This window comes from Daucus carota, chromosome 8, assembly GCF_001625215.2.
Source record: "Daucus carota subsp. sativus chromosome 8, DH1 v3.0, whole genome shotgun sequence".
NCBI lineage: Eukaryota > Viridiplantae > Streptophyta > Magnoliopsida > Apiales > Apiaceae > Daucus > Daucus carota.
In genome coordinates, this window is record NC_030388.2 from 3,889,398 (window position 1) to 3,909,297 (window position 19,900).

The 19,900-nt window shown below is 32.2% G+C and overlaps 1 long non-coding RNA gene across 1 annotated transcript; it reads right to left on the minus strand.

Annotated features, from left to right (window-relative positions):
- Positions 1-8,216: 8,216 nt before the first annotated feature.
- Positions 8,217-9,385, minus strand: LOC108199202 (uncharacterized). The gene is made up of 4 exons (XR_001802328.2): positions 9,072-9,385; positions 8,780-8,855; positions 8,579-8,672; positions 8,217-8,478 (listed from the first exon to the last, which is right to left on the minus strand). It is a non-coding gene; the product is annotated as an uncharacterized LOC108199202 (long non-coding RNA).
- Between the last annotated feature and the right edge of the window lie 10,515 nt (positions 9,386-19,900).

Sequence of the window (19,900 nt, forward strand, 5' to 3'; positions counted from 1 at the left end):
GTGAACTGGAAGTTCAGAAAATAATTCATCTACAAGGCATTGCAAATCAGCTGCCTGATGCATTCATTGATATAAATAGGGTGACTAAGTCACACATACCAGCTGAAAATGCTCCTTCAAAAATAGAAGTCACGGAAGGACAAATTATTAAAGCAAATGAGTCAGGACCTCGCATGAAGCGAGGGAGACCACTCGGTTCCAAAGATAAAAATTCTCGAAAAAGAAAAGGAGCAAAGGGTGAAGATGCCCAAATAGAGAAATTAAAATCTCTTGAAAAGACTCTTGAAGAGACCTGTGACACAATAGTTGAAACCCCGGAAGTGGAACAGGTACCTGAAAATATTTAAAATGATGAAATCTCAATTAATTATGTTGTCACGGGAAAGAGATGGAATCGAAATGATGCTATTATCGATGAAAATTTTGCATATAACATAGCACTTGATGTGATGATAGAAAACGAGGATCTTGAACCAAAATCCATCGATTAGTGTCGACATAGAGATGATTGGCCAAAATGGAAAGACGCGATTGAAAATGAATTGAGCTCACTTAATAAACATAAAGTTTTTGGATCTGTAGTCTGGACCCCTGAAGGGAAAAAACCTATTTGTTATAAATGGGTATTTGTGCGAAAAAGAAATGATAAATATGAAGTCGTGAGATACAAAGCACACCTAGTTACTCAAGGATTTCCGCAAAAACTAGGCGTTGATTATGAGGAAACATATTCTCCTCTAATGGATGCTACAACTTTTCGTTCTCTTATTAGCTTGACTACAATTGAAAAACTAGAAATGTGTCTCATGGATGTTGTGACGGCATATTTGTATGGTTCGCTTGAGAAAGACATTTATATGAGGATCCCTGAAGGATTCCAAATGCTTGTAGCATCTAGAACTCATTCTCGTGATCTTTATTCAATTAAGTTGCAGAGGTCCATATATGGTTTGAAACAATTGGGCCGAATGTGGTATAAAAGATTAAGTGAGTATTTATTAAAGTAACAATACAAAAATGATCATATTTGTCCATGTGTTTTTATAAAAAAGACTAAATCTTCATTTGTTGTCTATGTTGATGATTTGAATATTATTGGAACTCCCGAAGAGCTCCATAAAATAGTTGATTATCTTAAGACAGAATTTGAAATGAAAGATCTTGGGAAAACAAAACTTTTCCTTGGACTACAAGTTGAGCACTTAAAAATTGGAATTTTTGTGCACCAATTAACATATACCGAGGAGGTACTTAAATGTTTTTACGTGGACAAATCACATCCATTTAGTTCCCCAATGGTTGTTAGGTCACTTAATAAGAAGAAGGATGTGTTCCAACCACGAGAGGAAAATGAAGAAATACTTGGTCCTAAAGTACCATATCTTACTGCTATCGGTGCACTTATGTATCTTACTAATAATACACGACCCAATATAGCATTTTCAGTAAATTTGTTAGCGAGACATAGTTCTACTCCAACACGGAGACATTGGTATGGAGTAAAACATATTCTTCGATATCTTTGAGATGCAGGATGTTTATCTGACCCAGACAAAGCTAGGTCACAAACAGGTTATTTGTTCACTTATGGAGAGACAATCATTTCATGGCACTCAATGAAACAATCATGCGCTGCTACTTCTTCTAATCATGCAGAAATTCTAGCAATTCATGAAGCAAGCCGGGAATGTTTCTGGTTGTGATCAATATGTCAGCATATTCGGGAGTCATGTGGCATGCATCATGAAAGGCCGATCCCGACAACGATGTTTGAAGACAATACCGCATGCATTGAGCAATTAAAGAAGGGGCTATATATATTAAAGGCCACAATACTAAACACCCAAGTTTTTCTTTACACATGATCTTCAAGAAAATGGAGAAATTGAAGTTCAATAAATTCGTTCAAGTGACAACCTTGCAGATCTATTCACGAATCGCTTCCCCTTCAGTTTTTGAGAAGTTGGTTCATAAAATTGGCATGCGCAGACTTAAGAACTTGAAGTAAAATATTTCAAAATTGATGTACTCTTTTTCCTTTACTAGGAATTTTTTCCCAATGGGTTTTTCCTAGAAAGGTTTTAACGAGGCACGACTTTTTTGAAAAATATACATCCAAGGGGGAGTGTTAGAAATATTTGTGGATGTCTCTAGATTTTTCTAGTGCATTTTCTTTGGCTTTTTAAGTCCTTGTAACTTAAAGGACCTTTGGCTTTTTAGATGCTTGTAACCTCTATATTTTGTACCTATAAATAGGCATCAAGTTGGAGTTTGTAGACACAACAAATTATAATACAAATCACTCTTTTCTCTCATCTCTCATCTCTAGTATCTTTCTCCTCTCATCTATAATATTTCTTAGTTATCATATATATGTTATTAACAAACAACACATTTAAAGAGCATTAAAGATACATTTAAAACATATTAATGAAAAACAATTGCGTGCCTAAAATATAATTATTAGCATAACTTAAAAAATGCTAATTTTTAGTTTTTATTTTAAAAAACACAAAAGATGTGAAAGTTGGGAAAAGATTTTCAAGATCCTTAATAACCTATTAGAAAAAGTACGGAGAACAAAATTCGTATAAAGATACAAATCAAGAAATCATGAAAACACATCCAAACTAATACAAATGATGAATATATCTATTGAACTCAAACAATAACAATATTAAGACTAGTCACGAAAGAATAGGAAAATTAATATAAATTTTTCATACAAAGATTATAGAGGCATCACGAGCAAATAGTCCAAAATTTTAATTTCAATAAAATCATAACAATGCACCTCCATGCAAACTAAATCAAGAAGATATACATCCAAAACGGAGAATGATCCAAAACTAATTTAGCAACAACAAAGATTCACAAGAATTTTGAAAAGGCGATTCATAAGAAAAATGATAAATACTAAATTATGAACAAAAATAAGAAAAATATACAAGTTTGACGATAAATCAAGAACAAATTTATGACTAGAAGAGGTTTTAAAATACAAGGATATATTTCACGAAGACTAACCTGACAAAGATCCTTTGATTTTGATGTGATTTTATAACTTTAAAAATGTAAGAATTTACTTGATATATAATTCAACCGAAGACGTCGTCATGATCTCAATTCCGTTGGCTTTTAGATGGTGTTTTTAAAACACTCATAAGCCTGAATCAGAGAACATTCGTGACTTCGAGAACAACACCAGCAAGGTAGGTAATATTATTAATTATTGATTGAGGTTCTTAGATTAATCAAACTACGATAACGACTTTTTGAGTGTCTCGCCGCATAATAGTCGCATACTACATCAATTCGGAAGCCATCACATAAATCATCATGTGTCCCGGTAGAAACTAGGTATACTCTATAGAATATAGGCACAAAATAGACGGAACTCAAAATCAAAATTCATTTTTATATATATTGCAATATTGACTTTTCTTTAAATACGAAATGTCTTTTTTCTTGATTTTGTTTCGATACCAATTCAATCTGCCCAATCCACACCGTTAAAATTGAAATTTGTTGGATTTGGGTTTTATTTTCACTTTCAAAAAATGATCGAAATAATCAAACCGCAGTTAATACAAATAAATTATAAACAAAATTTCATAATTTAATTTAGATATATTGTAGTTGCTCTTTTGTTTGAGAATTGTTCTTCACATTATTTTCATCCTTATTATTCCTTCTGGTTAATAATTAATAACTTTTTCTTTTTAATAAATAATTTTTTTTTAATTAAATGAGTTATCTTTCTTTATAAAAATAAATAAAACAAGAGTAACACATAGAATAATTATATCGGAAAGTTATACCAATATCATCTATATATTTTTTTATGTTGTTTTGTTAAGAAACAAGTAAGGATATCATCTAAAATTATTTATTCTAGAAAAAAAATATAATTTTGAAAACAATTATTTAAACCAAAACCGAACAGAACCAATTGGATCGATTTTATAGCATTTAGTTTGGATTTGATTTCAAGATTTTCAAAATCGAATTTTTTTTAATTTTGACCACACCTCAACAATCGTTCAAATCCAACCATACTCGGCCTAGTTTGAATATACTTTTTCTTCAAATAAGAAATGACTCTTGATACTGGCTGATGGGTGTACAATAAAAATTATTTGTTATTTAACAATTGAAATAATGAGTTTAGATTGTGGAAAGGGTTTGAATACAATCTAATCAGTTTTAACAACTTTTCAAAATTAGACGGTATATAAACATAAAAAAAATCGTTAACTTAAACAGAAATTATGAACAAGAGATTTTTAAAATTTCAGGTGGATTGTTTTTTTCACCTTAGGATTTTTTTATCGGAGAACCTCGTAAGTAAAAATATTGAAGAACAACCTTTACAAATTGTCTTTCTAATCTATTCTCAGTAGCTCTTTAGTTCTTATGTAATTGATACATATAAAAAAAAAATGTGTATATATACTAAGGTAGACTAGCTATTTCTATTCTAGTCTTCAGTAGCATACTCTTACTCAATTCTTTACATCCACAATATGGAAAATACTTAGATCTTTGTGACTGAAAATATGGCAGCTGATTTTCCTATTGTATTCCTTGAAATGGTAGTTTTCAAGGTCTTCAATATTTGACTAAACCATTTTATAGCTTAGCTTCCAAATCTGTTACAGCTTCTTTTAGATCAACCAATGTGACTGTTGTCCTTTTCTTTGACTTGTTGTTGTCAACTGATAACTGTAGAACTAGCAATTGATAAGCTAATTCAGTAGTCGTTGATGGATTCTTGAATTGTCTGTTGATAGTTCATTTAGAACTTATCCGCTGATGAGGTGAATAGCAATTGATAGTGCATTTATTCTTCATCTGTTGATACTTTGATTAGTCGTTGATCTTCACTTCACTTGTGTAGATTTCATGACTTCGAATATTTACAATTAATCATCCTAACTACACATCCATTGATAGGACAACTACATTATTATTGATCAACCATACCTATCAACTATTAAAATTGTGATACTGCATATTTTGTTACAGTGCCACATCATCCGTTGATGGGCTGTCCAACAGACACTAAGTGTATGTCATCCGTTGATCAGCTACACTTGACAATAAAAGTACAACTGTAAAATACACTAAGTGTTGTGACATATCATCAAGCATACATATTCCTAACAGTCTCCCTCTATTCATATCTGATAGAAATTATGATATAAATTTGGGTCCTTAATGATAACAAAACTCACCAAATAAAAAATTACATAAAAAAATAGCATATTTCATTTGTAGTGATCTATGAGCAAGGTACCATGTGGGATAATTGGAAATGTAAGAAAATTACAAGAGTTGAGAAAGATGACTGTAGAAGGACTCCTGTAGACTGAGCAGTTCATTTACTTCTTCTTTTATGTCTGTTTCTTCACTTCTATGGATGATTCTTCTCTTCCCCTGTTTTTCCATCTTGATATTCAGCTCACTCTACAAACCTCTTATAAAGGCATCCTCTTCTACAACTTTTTGATTTAGCAATGTTTGCATATGCCTCAGAGTATCAATATCAGCCTTCTTCCCATGATCTTTCATCCTGAAGAATCTTCTAGTGCCTTGTTCATCATTAAATACCATCAGCCAGAATGGTTGAAGATGCACAACTTCTTCATTATCAGGGAGACTCAACCCAACTAGCAAACCTTTAGGTTGATTCCAGCTTCTTTAGATTTCTACAAAAAAAAAATACAAATTTTAGTTCTTGTCACAGTAGAAAATCCTCCTGTTTTTCCAATTTAGTGTAGACAGCTCTCAGAATACGGTAATCTTGATCAAGGACTCTTTGTAGAGGCCATATTCACTTGTAGCCTCCCCTATAGTTGAATTTCAGCCTTTTTGGCATTCTACCCTTACTTGCCATAGCTCTTAATTTCTCTAGTTCATCAAGATAAATCTCAATGTGAGGTTGATCACTGAGATGAATGGCATAGACATAATTTGATCTTGGTACTCTTGCTATCTCTGACACACCGGGAATTATAACATTCTTTGATGTTGCCTTCACCTGCACAGAACCAACTTCATCAAATCTTCTTAGGTTGCCTTGCTTCTTTCCAACCTGGCTAGGTATTATCTTCCTCACCCTTTTTAAGACGTCTTGGCTGCTCCAAACTCAGCTTCCTTTCTCAGCTTTTCTTTTGTCAAAAAGACCTTTAGAACGTTCATGTTTGAGAAATCAAGCTCTATGGGTTCTTCTTTTAGAACTTCTAGAATTATGTCCCCTAGAGTGATTTTAGGAAGAGTTGAAGGAGATGGTGGATTTTCTTCCCCAATATATGGCCTTTGAGCTGGTACATTTTTCCTTCTTCTTCTTCTAAAGCTTCTTGTTTGCTTTTTATAGAATGTACTGTTGCATAGCTAGATTGGCAATCTCATCTCCAAGTTCTTCCCTCAGTTCTGCATCAATCTCAAAATCTAGCTCAGCAGCCATCCTCAACAGTTTATCTTCATCTGTGTTGGTTCCTTTAACCCTGATTTCTTTTTCTTTGGCCTTTGAGAATAAAGGGTGACCAGGTGGTACACAAATGACTTCTCTATTTATTGAAAGGAAGGCAAACTCTTCTCTTCGCAGTTTGTCATTAGACATCTTCCCCATGACAAGCTTGGGCCTGATTGGCTCTTCTTTTTTAGTTTCCTCAGCCTCTATTTTCTTCCAAAGCTTCCTTCTCTTTCTCAACTTGTGCTTCTTCTTACCTGGACTTTTCGTCTTCTTGCCATTTTTTACCAAACGTTGCCATGTGAATAGCAAGTCCAAGCAATTTGTTCTTTTCAGGCTTTGGCATGGGAAAATCCATTTGCATCCTATTCTTCTCATTTTCTTTCTTGGGGGAGGCCTCTTCAACTTCATAAGGTAGGAATTCATTCACAATTGATGACTCCCCCTTCGATCAGAAGCTGGTTATGAAATTTGACTTTGATTTGGCTGTTTTCTAAGGATCCTTTTGAATTTAAATTACAGCTAGCTCCCCATTACTGGATGCTTCTCCCCGAGAAGAGTGCTCAGCTTCCTTGAGAAGTCATGCAATGTCTTGAAGTACTATTTCTGCATCCCCCTGGCTAAATCCGCCCACATTAGGATTACTCGTCGACCTTCCTTTTTTCTGCTTGCTTTCCAGACTCAGATCCTTCAATGCCAGGAATAAAAACTATAAACATTCATATCAGTACACAATTCATCCTCGTAACCCATCCAAACACAAATAAAAATGTATTACCTCAAGATCCCAAGGTGTTAGGTGAACTAAATTAGTTATGGATAACATTTTCATTAAATTTTTTTTTTAAGAAAAGACTGTTTGTAGCATATTTAACATGAATTGAGCAAAAAATGACAGGAGACCTGCTAGTGCTTGCTGCTTATTTTGCACTCACATAACAAAATTTTAATGTGCTAGTTTTAGATTTTAACACAATACCAATGCTAAAAGCCATTCTTATTTTTGTTGGCAACCAAAAGGAAAGAAAGGAAACACAAATAAGACAGATAATGCATACGTATGCTAAAATTGGCCACCCAAATGTGTCATTCTTCATGGGTAATTAGTTAAGACAAAACACAACATAGTTTCATAGATGTTACACGATCCAAAATACCTTATTAAATTAAAACCCAAATTCTCATTCAGATGGGTTACTTGTGTTCACATCATAATGTTCACATCAAAGTCAAAAAAAATTAAATAAGTGGTTCAAGTATGTGGTTATACAGATTTGGGTGATTAAAGTAATAATTTCTATCATAAAAGGTGAAAACGGTAATGAAAGGAGTCATATTTATCATTTCAACTCCATGGGTATTTTTCATTTGTACAGATAATAGAAACAATTTATCTAATTAAAATAAATGCTAACAAAGATGTTATGTTAATCATAATGAAGGATTGGGGGGATAGCAGGAAAAGGTGGAGAATAAAAATTAAATTTATAGGAATTGAATGGAGGGGTGACAAAAGATTATATTACTCACCCACAATATAGAGCAGTTTTATTTCATTGGCACCAAAGTCCATTCCTTCTGATGAAATAGAGTAATAAATTTCAAAATTATCATTCTAGCAGCTTGCTATTCAAAGAAAATTTCAGGTTTTAGTACACTGATCAAGACACGAGTAATGTAAAAGCATGACTTTATTCAATTATAACAGAATATCCATAACTTGTAATAATATAAATGTCGGGGGTGTTACCATAAACATACATCCTTTAAATTATTTAGTGTGTACTTACAAAAATGAAAGTGATGACCACAATTGCGACCTGTATCTTGGCTAAAACATTATTAAACAGTATGGATGAACAACAAATTAGACACATGGCTAAAGACGATGGTTAGTATTAAAATATTACATCTTTATTTTAATAGCAAACATATTTTCAAGGCAAGCAGTAATTGTTCCATCTTGCACCTTGGTCATTTGAATATATCCAAATGTTTTAAACCTGCAACAAACAAAATTCCAACCATTTAAGCACCATTAATCAACTTCTGACCGATAACTTCTAGCCAAATTCCAACATACAAAATTTAAGACTCATTTACCTTTTTCACTCATAATAGATTCTGATTTATTACTCTTCTCCTCAACCTCTACCAAACTCCTCTCATTAAATTTCTTCCTAATCATCACCACATGCTGTGATTTGAAAATGAGTATAGAAATTCAATGACACATTTCATCAAACACTTCGTGAATATAGAAAAAAAATCACCTATCAAGAATAGATTCCGAACAAACAATACCTTAAGTTCGACACTAACATGAGAGGATGTGAACCGAAAAACAAACCAAGCAAGTACAACATCAAAATTCAAATATCTGTAGTCAAGAAACAAACATGTGCCGGAGTCATTTACTGCCTCAAATAAGGGTCGAGTACATGGATCTTACCATATATACTAAAAAAGAGGGACAGGGAAGGGGGAGAGAGAGTAGGACAGGAACATGAAAAAACAGAAAGAGATAGATGTAGAGACTGCCAGAGAGGGGGCGAGAGAGAGCTTCAGGGAGGAAGGGAGAGTGAAGGGTACTTACACACGGAGCAGATAGCGGTCCAAAGTTAGAGAGCTTTGATATGAACAAAGATGAGATTTGAATTGGTTTGAATCCAAATTCAAATTCAAACATACAACATGATTAGAAATTGGGAGAGAAAGGACGATGAGCTAGTGTAGGGAATGTTTATTCAGTAACCACAGTTTCTAAATTAGTGAAGACATTTGAAAATGGATTGAGACACATGCTTCTGATAACCTCTCTATGGTATTTTACATTTAAGAAAGGAAATTCTGATACATGAAAATCGAGAAAGAGTCAGACATAAAAAGCTCTGTGTGCAGACAAAAGAGTCATTAAATGACTTCTGATACATACATACACAGACTTCAGAATATATATATATACATGAAGTTGTTTTTTACCGATCTTGGTAAATGTGCAAGATATATTATAGTTAGAACTTGCCATTTATATATGTAGAAATGGCAAGTTTTAGTAATTATATATGAACTCTTGGGGTAGTGGGTGTAAAAAGAGCATAAAAAAGGTTTCATGATTTATTATTTATAGGAATAAATTCTATATGAAGTGCCCATACATGAATTAAACAATTGAGGGATATGGATGGAGTATATTATAGCTAGAAGACTAATTATAAATGTCATTAAACTTGCTATAGGTGGCTGTCATCTGACACTAGTCAAAACTGATTACCAGTGAAAAAAAAACACAATTTTCATTTACATGCCACAACCTTTTTTTGTTTTTTAACCAGTGCCACATGTGTACGTTTGTGTATATATTATATAATATACATATACAATAATACTTGGCTCTAAGCTAGCATAATTCCTTCGTATACATATAGCTAGCTTGAATCACGTGTCACCATCTGCGCCCTTCATTTTACTCTTTTATCTCTGTCGTTCCGGATCAATGTTGCTATCACAGTGTTACTCAGAAAAACCCTGACTGGAGCTGCGGCTTGAAAGGTGCCTCTGATATGTCTGGTAACCATAGCTTATTCTTTATTCATTTTTGTTTCCAGCATCATCTATGCATAGTTCACCTTCTATCTGTGTTTTGTTCATGTGATTTTCTTCCTCCAGCTTGATATAAATTTTTAAATGAGTGTTTTAATAATGTTATTCTTCATTGATATGCGGGTGTGAGGAAATGATTTACACATACATATATGTGTGGCTATATGTGTGTGTGTGTTCATCGCTATTCGAAATGGGTCTTCATCGTGAATGTTGGTGTGTACCGTCAGTCAAAGTCCATGTTCAATTCTGTGTATGCTATTCATTCCTAAGTGAAAATGTGATGAGAGCATAATATTAAGAATTCTCTAAATATTTTTATTTTACAGTCTGTCATGAAGAAAAATATTGTAATTAATATAATCTCTTTTTAATAGACACTATGACAAAGATTGATAAAACCACGGTGAGAAACGCAAGTAATTTTGGTTAATTATATTTGTCATTTTCTATAAGTTTTTTTCTCGTTCCGTAACTGAGCCAATCATATTTATTTACCACATTGTTTGATCACAGTCATTGAACATAAATTGGTCAAAGGATCTTGATTATTTTTTGAGGGATCATGTAGTTGATGATCAAATGGAAATTGGATCTCAAATCTTATATTGTGATTTTTGGGATTTTATTAACTTTTTGCTATCAAAGTTATTTTAAAATGTATTGTAATTTTTGGAGACAATCTAACTATTTAATGTATATAGTTATTATCACACTATGTAAAAAGAAATTATGAGAGCTAGATTTTTAAATATTTATATAATGTAATATGACTAATTTATTATATAAAACTTATCGGTCTGTTGTTAAAAACGATGGTACAAGAAATCTGAAAGACACCAAGCGTGTAAATGTATAATCCAGTTGGCGACCTGGAGTGTCACTACATTTGAAAACCCGTCGAGTTTTACATATCTATTTTTGGAAACAAGATACACATATTAAGAAATAATTATTCTTATAAATTTTTTCTTTGAATATTTTTAATTAAAATCTTAAAAATAGTGGAATATTTACAATTAATGCCCTGAAAATAATAAATTCAACTAAGTTTGACATAATTCTAATCTTAAAAATAGAAATTGTATTGATAAATTTGAAAAATTATCAATAAATTTGTTTGAAAATATAAATGAACATGTAAATAGGAATAAAATTTGTTTTGAAGATGGACATGTAAAAGATATAAAAATGTTACTTTTTGATAAAGTGTGATGCATAGTTTAAGTACCCTTGACAGTAATTAACCCAACTCCAAGTTTAATTAGATCATGAATAAGATATAAGCAAGACTAAGCAGAGATGAATAACTCAACTGATTTAGAGTTTATTTATGTCGTCCCATGTTAAACACTTATAAAAATTATAAGCCATTTGTCAAGAAATGATATAAACGAGACCAAGTGAATTAGTGAGGAATATATATATATAGGCAATTGCTCAAATACAAACCACTAAAATAAAAACTAAAATACAAACCAAGAGAAACTATACCTAAATGACATCACCCACGTCTATATGTCATCACCCACCCCCTATGTGTCATCACCCATCTAGGGCCCAACCCGCCCCCACTCAATCCACCCCGGGCCCACTAGGGCCTCGATAAGGCTCCTCACAGACCCTGGACAGGCTCTAGACAACCTTAACAGCCAAAGCTTGACCCCGCCATCGTCCCACTAGGCCCGCCCCGACCCTACTAGGCCTCACTTAGACACCATCTAGGCCCATCTCGGGGTCCATCCCCGGTCCTAAAACCTTTACCACTCTACTTAATCAGATTGGTTTGTATTTAGTTTGTATTAGAGTAAGACCCTAATGGTTCAACGAGGAACTCCCTTCAGCGAGTAACTTGGTAACTTTTGATACGAGCCATACAACACATCTGCATGCGTGTAACAGTAAACCTAACAGCCAGACACCTAAGCACGTGTGTAAACACATATGCACATATACTTTTTTAATTTGATTTTATATTTCGTATTATTAATATATAAATTTCTTAATTATCATATTTTTTATGATTTATCTTTTTAATTTTTTGGGATGCTCGTAAACTATATTACTATACTAAAATACATCAAGACTATAGTATATTCTGAACATATCCTTGTTTATGTATATATTTAATTTTACTTTTTATATTAAGCAACACCTATTTCACATATACTATTATGCATTTTTTTTACAGAACATGTGTTCAGTAATCATGATAATATTAATTTAAATTTATCTATTTTTTATACTATTAATTTATATGTTCTATATTTTATAAGACTATTTAACATTGTATGTTTTATCCACATATATGCATGACATTAAAAAATTAAAAAACATATGAAAATTAAAATGGCAAAGTTTAGATTACCTAACAAAATAAAAACTATAGTAAAGTCAAAAAATAACATTTAAAAAATTATTTAAATCAATTATAGTACACAAAAAATAATACAGAACATAAAATTTGAAATACATAACATATCATAAGTTTCATTTTTTTTACAGTGTGTCATGAATTTTTTAAAATCATCTATTTCTTAATAGTTTTAACTTTTATGAATAAATTACAATACACAAAAAATAATACAGAACATAGGATTTAAGATACACAACATATCATAAGTTTCATTTTTTTACGATGTGTTATGTATTTTTCAAAATCATCTATTTCTTAATAGTTTTAACTTTTATAAAAAACATAATTTTATATTATATTAATAATTGATCCATAGACAGAAACAACTACATAACATAAATACCTACTGCGTAGGGGTTTGGGTGTATGCACGTGTCTCTCCCTATTTTTATTTTTATGCAGTGTCCTGTTTCTGTTTTTAATCTTAACCGCTCCTTTCATATATCATTGGCTCTCCTAAAGAGTTACTAAGTTACTATTTCTAGTAGATCCTCAAGGAGAAGACCCATATATATATATATATATATATATATAGACACACACACACACACTCTCTCAGGATACTGATATGATATTTTCTTTTTATCTGTATGTTGGGCTTTTACAGTAAGCCTGTGTGTCTCCATACCGGCTGTCATAGAGCATGGAATTCCAGATGACGGTATGTGGAAACCATCTGTTCAGGAGGCTTGTCATTATAAACATGAGCTATGTTCCGAAATGTATTAAACGCTCCATTCCACAATTATGCCTGAATGATGGAATAAATTAGGAACAAGTAATTACGACTTTGCCAAATATTTTGTTGAGTTGAAAAATTCTCTTAGTAAGGTTATACGGCCTACAGTGTGTGAAAGAGATCTTAGAGTGGCAGAATTTACTGAAACTGAAAAGGGTGATGTGGCGGATGAAGATTTTCTTAGGTTTGTTCCTATTGTTTACAAATATTTTCAAGTAATAGTGCTTTTTCATGCTGAACACAACTACTTGCTGGGCTTTTAGACAAAAGAAGTAGACTATGAGGATGGAACTTTCCGTAGATGTTGTTATCTCTTGTATGAGGACACACCGAAGAATGAATCAAAAATTACATCAATCAAAATTTGTTTGGATGCACATTATAAAAACTCGGAAAATAAAATTAAAGTTACAGGAATAGGAGTAGGTTACAAACAGTTGGAGGAGCGAGCTAATTGTAAGAGAGCGCAAATTGTGTCAGGAAAAGCTTCACTAATTAGTGCAGTTCAATTTTTATCTACAACAGACGAGGACTTTCTTATGAAAAATTTTGATGTCGTGGCAAAGCATTCTCTCGATTCTACTCAGTTGTTTTCTGAGTCGTTTAGGGAAAGAGATTTGGCCGTATTGTGTCTATCAGAATTTGAAAATTACTTTATTACTTCAAAAGAGCTATTGATTAGAGCACATGGATGGTCTATCGTCTCAAGATGCCAGTAATCAAAAATTGAAAATCATGATCATAGATTATATGTTGCAGATGTTCGTGATGGGCGACTAGGATATGATTATTTGCATCAAACATATGACGTTTTCTTGCTGTGTAAAGATGACGAAAAACCCATCACAGACGAGTTCAACACAGTTATGACAACAAATTACCCTGCATCATGGTTTAGAAAGTTAGTGAAGGTAAAATACCTATCTGTCATTGTATATTTCTTAGACATTATTGATTTTGTGACTTGTGTAATATTTTTATATGGGGATAAATATCAAGTTGGTGACTCGTTTCGTCCAAATATATCAATTGAGTGACTGATTCCTAAATTGACTCAAATGAGTCACTCATTAGAAAAATTTGTATCAAAAATATCACTCTATCGTTAGTCGAAATTTTGAAAGTACTATATATTGAGTTTCGCATATTTTTTATGAATGGTATTACATCTAAATGAAAGATTCTGAGTTCTAGTATTTTAGATAATATTTTTAGATTTTTAAAAATTTATCTCCTATTTATTTTTATTTAAATCAAATAAAACAATCAAAAAATTAAAAATAAATAGTTGATGAAATTTTATAAATCTAAAAATATTAGCAAAAATAGTAGGACTCGGAATCTTTCATTTGGATGTAATACCATTCATAAAAAATGTGTGAAACTCAATATATAATATTTTCAAAATTTCGATCAATGATATAGTAATATTTTTGAAAAAAAATTTTCTAATGAGTGTCTAATTTGAGTCAATTTGGAAATCAGTCACTTAATTGATACATTTGGACGAAACGAGTCACCAACTTGATATTTATCCCTTTTTATATGATACATATTATTAATATTATTAATCTTCCTTCAGTGCAGTGGCGGATCCAGCTCCGAAAGTAAGGGGGTCGTATATATTTCATAACGATGATTAATTAGAATAAACACATGGAAAAAAATAATATTCATATTATATAATTCTTTACCGTTTCATTTTAATTAGAATGGTGGATACCAAAATGATAACATGGAAAACAAAAAATTAATATTCAGATCATGTAATTTTTTACCGTTGCACAATATTATGTAATTATGTTAAATAAATGACAAAAGATTAAGGGGGTCAAATTGACCCGTCTTGCCTCTATCAAGGTCCGCCTCTATCATGAGCTGGTTGATCGAGTATGTCATGTGTATGCAGGGAGTTTAGCCTTTGCTATGATCACAAATATCCCTTTGTGTATATGAGTAATTTGGGCAAGTCAATGCCACACGAAGCTGAGGTGTGTGTGTATATATATGTACGTATATTTAATATTATTTGTTGCTTACTTACTGAATTAAATATATATATTTAATTGATGATGATATATGGACCACGTATTTATATTAAAGATCATGACTTATGGAGTGGTCATGCTTCTGAGAACATAGATGACATTCTGAATGCTTTGGTACAACAACCCATCGTTGGCAAAATATACGTCACACCGGAGTTTACTACATCTAATAGCTGTTACAAGGGACGTAAAGATAGTATAGAGCACATCAGCCAAACCATCCATGGTGAGGTTAAGATTACAGCCCACTAAGTTGTAATCATGGGCTATGACGGACCAACAGATAAATTTTCTAATACTCAACTCCTGGGGTGCCAATTGGGGTTTTTGTTGATATTTGTATCTATCCTCACATTTGTTATTTGAAGTAGCTAGACCAAAAGTTACATCTAACTAACAGAAAGTAGTCATCAGAATCTGGGCTTACCATGCAAAAGACAGATCTATCATTACCATGTAGTTGATGAGCATGTAATTTCAACAACTGAAAGTATTACTTCTGAGAATGCAAACGATATTGTTACAAAAAAGGTGAGGATTCCTACTGACAAGCTCCTGTTGTTTGATAATACTCTTTATTCACTTTGTGAAATTTTGCACTATAGTTTAACACTCTTCTCAATGTCCACAAATTGAGTAATGCAATAAAATTGTCTTTACTTGAAGACATGCTCATTAGTATCTAGTTCATGTATGTTTGTCTAATATAATGTTACTTTGAGTTGATAATATGAATGCATTTATGTGGAGTGTCATTTAGCTATTGAAAATACTATGCATAATTGTCATACTACATCTCTATCAAATATCATATATTGTAGTGTATTATGAGCTACATCTGAATATGTAGGAGAAACATACAAGGGAAACTTTTTTGAAAGCAAATGGACTGAGGATAAGTAAGACAGTTGCTATAGCGGAATTTCCAAAGGTTGGTTTTTGCAGTCATATGACTTTCGTTGGGTTCCAATTAAAGCCATCTTGCTGACCTATATATTTTCAAAAGGTGCAGCAGATATTATATTACGTGAATCATAAATCTAATATTATGTTTTCATAATTTAAGTTTTAGGTATCAATAATGTTGGAAAGTAATATTCAGTTTGAAACTGAAGATTAAGAATAACTAATGAGCTTTATAAAATATTATTTTATAAAAATATAAGATGAAAATTTCAAAAGAAAAATTTTAAATCAATAGTGTGTGTAACACGGGCAATAATGCTTGTATATAAGTCAATACTCGGATCATAAAAATAGACTAATCACCTATAAGAGAAAATGACCTAAATATCACATTTTCTGGGTAGAAGTGTCTAAAATACTGGATTTCATCATGTATGTCCAAAATACCTGAATGGACTCGCATGTTCAACATGCGTATACTAGAAAAGGTTAAATGTTATAGATATTGCAGAAACAGCAAACTGCAAATTTATTAATTTGCCTAGGCATGTGCTGTCATGGAGGCCCTCTCGAGATGGCAGGCGCCAACGAGCTAGGCTTTATCAAATGTCACCTTCTATAGAGGAATAATTTGTATAATGTCTTTATGATTCTTGAAAGTTGAATACATCAAATTAATGCAAAAGTAAAAGAGATTAGTGCATACCTCAAGTTCATTTCATATTAAACTTGAAGGATTAGAAGATGATCACAAATCTCTTAGCTTCCAAGCTTAAATATTGTTTTTTTTATAAGTCACGATTATATTATATATAACAAAGCTTCCCACACTTGAAAATAGGGCATACAGCAGGGACAAACTTACAGAAAGAATACAAACCAGAAGCAAAACAAAAGGAACCAAAGCTTGTCCTAGAAACTGAACACGCAACACCTTGCTAAGTGGACTCTAAACTCAGAAACTAAAGCAAAAGAGGAGAGCTACTAATATTAAACATAGAAATAGATAGATGCAGAAACATGATATGGTTCAAGACCCGGCTACTGACACGATTGTGTCTAGGAGTGCTGCTAAGAATAGCTTCATTGTCTGGGATCCTTACAAGTTCTCTACTTGTCTGCCCTCTAAATGCTTCAAACATAGTAATTTCTCTAGCTTTGTGCGGCAGCTCAATACATATGGTTTCAGGAAACTGGATCCGGACAGTTAGGAGTTTGCGAATGAGGGGTTTCTGGGAGGTCAGAAGCATCTCTTGAAGACTATCAGAAGGAGGAGAAATGCAAAAGCTTCTGGTAACAAGAAATAAATAAAATTAAACAATTATACAGGCTAATGATAATTTAAATTTATGAAGATTTAGTAAAATTAAATACACTTGTGTGCTTACCACTAATTTTGGAGCATTTTCTTCATTATTTAGTAAGTTTTCTTCAATATAATCATAATTACTGCAAAAGATTACCATGACTTCAAATTTGCTGGAAGAAAAAGTGATACATACATACATACATACATACATTTAAATTGAAAACTCAAAACTATATTAATTATACAAACTCAAATTTATCAATATAACCTGTTAATAACAATAAAATTTAAAAGAAACAAATTACAACAAATTTAATCTAAATCAACATCAATACACATGGAAATTATTAAACAAGGACTATCACCAATTTGAAACCATTATTTTAGATTACAACAATATACCCAAATTCTTATCAAGAAGATTATTATAAACAAATGGGTCCTGTGTCAAGAACACGTTATTTAACACACACTTCCAGGGGCGTCGGATCTATATTTCAAGGGTCCAGATTAAAACTTCTCCTATCCGCGGAAAATTATAGGGGATACTTAAATAAACAAATTTCAATCCAGACCCTTGAAATACAGATTTGATGGTAATGAAGTTGTGTGTTAGATAAAGCCTCTCTGACAATCAGTTGTCAGGGACCAAAACCCAAAACAAATATACCATATTTCAAGCCAAGAAATAAGTTATTAATTTTTAGTACCAAAACCCAAAACAAATATACCATATTTCAAGCCAAGAAATAAGTTATTAATTTTTAGTACCTTTACCTGTAAATGGATGTTCTCCTGGCACAATCTTTAACATTCTAAAAAACAATTACTCAAATTAGTTTGGTGTATCGCCCACTCATTTTGATTAGAAAAACTAATGAATTTTTTTATTGGTATGTGATGTACTGAAGTGATTGACATCATATAAATATGTACCTCATGATTCCACACTATTCTGGATACTTCCCTATTAAGAATAACCAAATATCGAGATTAAATCACTTTATAGGGAGAGTGTCCACCACACCCTTTTGGCTTAAAATAAAATCCTTCAATGTATAAAACAAGGGATGACGTTAAATTCTTGGGTTGACAGTACCTAGTGCTAAGACTGTAATGGAAAACTTTGATCTTTATTATGCTTGGCAGTTGACACTGACCTTATCCGTCATTTAAAAAAATTAAGTTACGGAAGAGTAAGATTAATTTAAGATGTGTTTGGGAATATGCACTTCATTTCAAATTTCGGACTTCAAATAATATATACGCAAATCCTATCTTCAGCCCCATGTTGATGATATTGATCTTCTAATTAAATATCCACCTCTAGATGACATAGCTCTAAATTCTCGAGCAAGAGAGATTGATGGCATGCCATTGAAGAAAATGGCAGGTCAGAAATCTTTATTGAGCTGTATCATGTTTTATTACATTCAGAATGTATCTGTTGTCAAAAGGTTCGTAACAAACTTCACCGAGCACATCTTCTAAAAACAATGTATGAGGTTCATATTTTAGATTATTTTTTTTGTACATGATAGATAACAATAATGAAAAAAGGTGAAAACAAATATTGTGTATTAGGTTTTCCCACTAGAACAAAAATTGAATCAGACAATAGTAATTAATACTAATTAGACAAGGTCGCATAGAGAAGTGTTGCCTGAAATCAAGACAACTTATTTTCATCCTCGAAAAATCATTGTTTAACATGGGTATTGGACAACGGTTAAAAACCTATTGTCTAGTAAATTCAATAAGACAAGGGCATTTTTAGAATGGTATCATGTAATAGATCTTTTATCCATTCGATATGTGAGAATCTGTAAACTGAGCGTTATCTCTTTTTTTGGGGTTGGCACTCACAGATAGTGATTTTTGTGTCACGGCCACCTTCAAATGGCATTTACAGTTCAGCCTCCTCCCCGATCGAGTTACCAGGGTATGGTCTTGACATATGAGACATCATTATTGTGAGCATGAATGGAGACTAAGACATTTCCTGCAGGTTCCTCGAAATGATCTGCTTGTAGAAAGGTCTGTGCAGGTGGAGTGTACTAATTATCCTGGAGGATACGTAACTTTCTCTGATCATTCTCTATATTTGATATCTTACAAGTCATGGTATTGATCCTCATCATAATGGAGTCTACAAGTGTTTGTTTTTCCTTCTTTTCCTCTCTTTCGACTCTCAACATTTCAAGCTCTCTTTATTTATAACATATGGTTCTTTCGGTTTTAACTATTCATAATTATTTCTTTGAGCATACATAGTGATGCAAATAATTTTATATATTATAAAGAGATATCTTTATAAGTCATCATGAATGCGCAAATTGGAATATTAGTATTTATAATATTTACAGAAATCGAATTATATAATTTATATTTTCAAATAACTTTT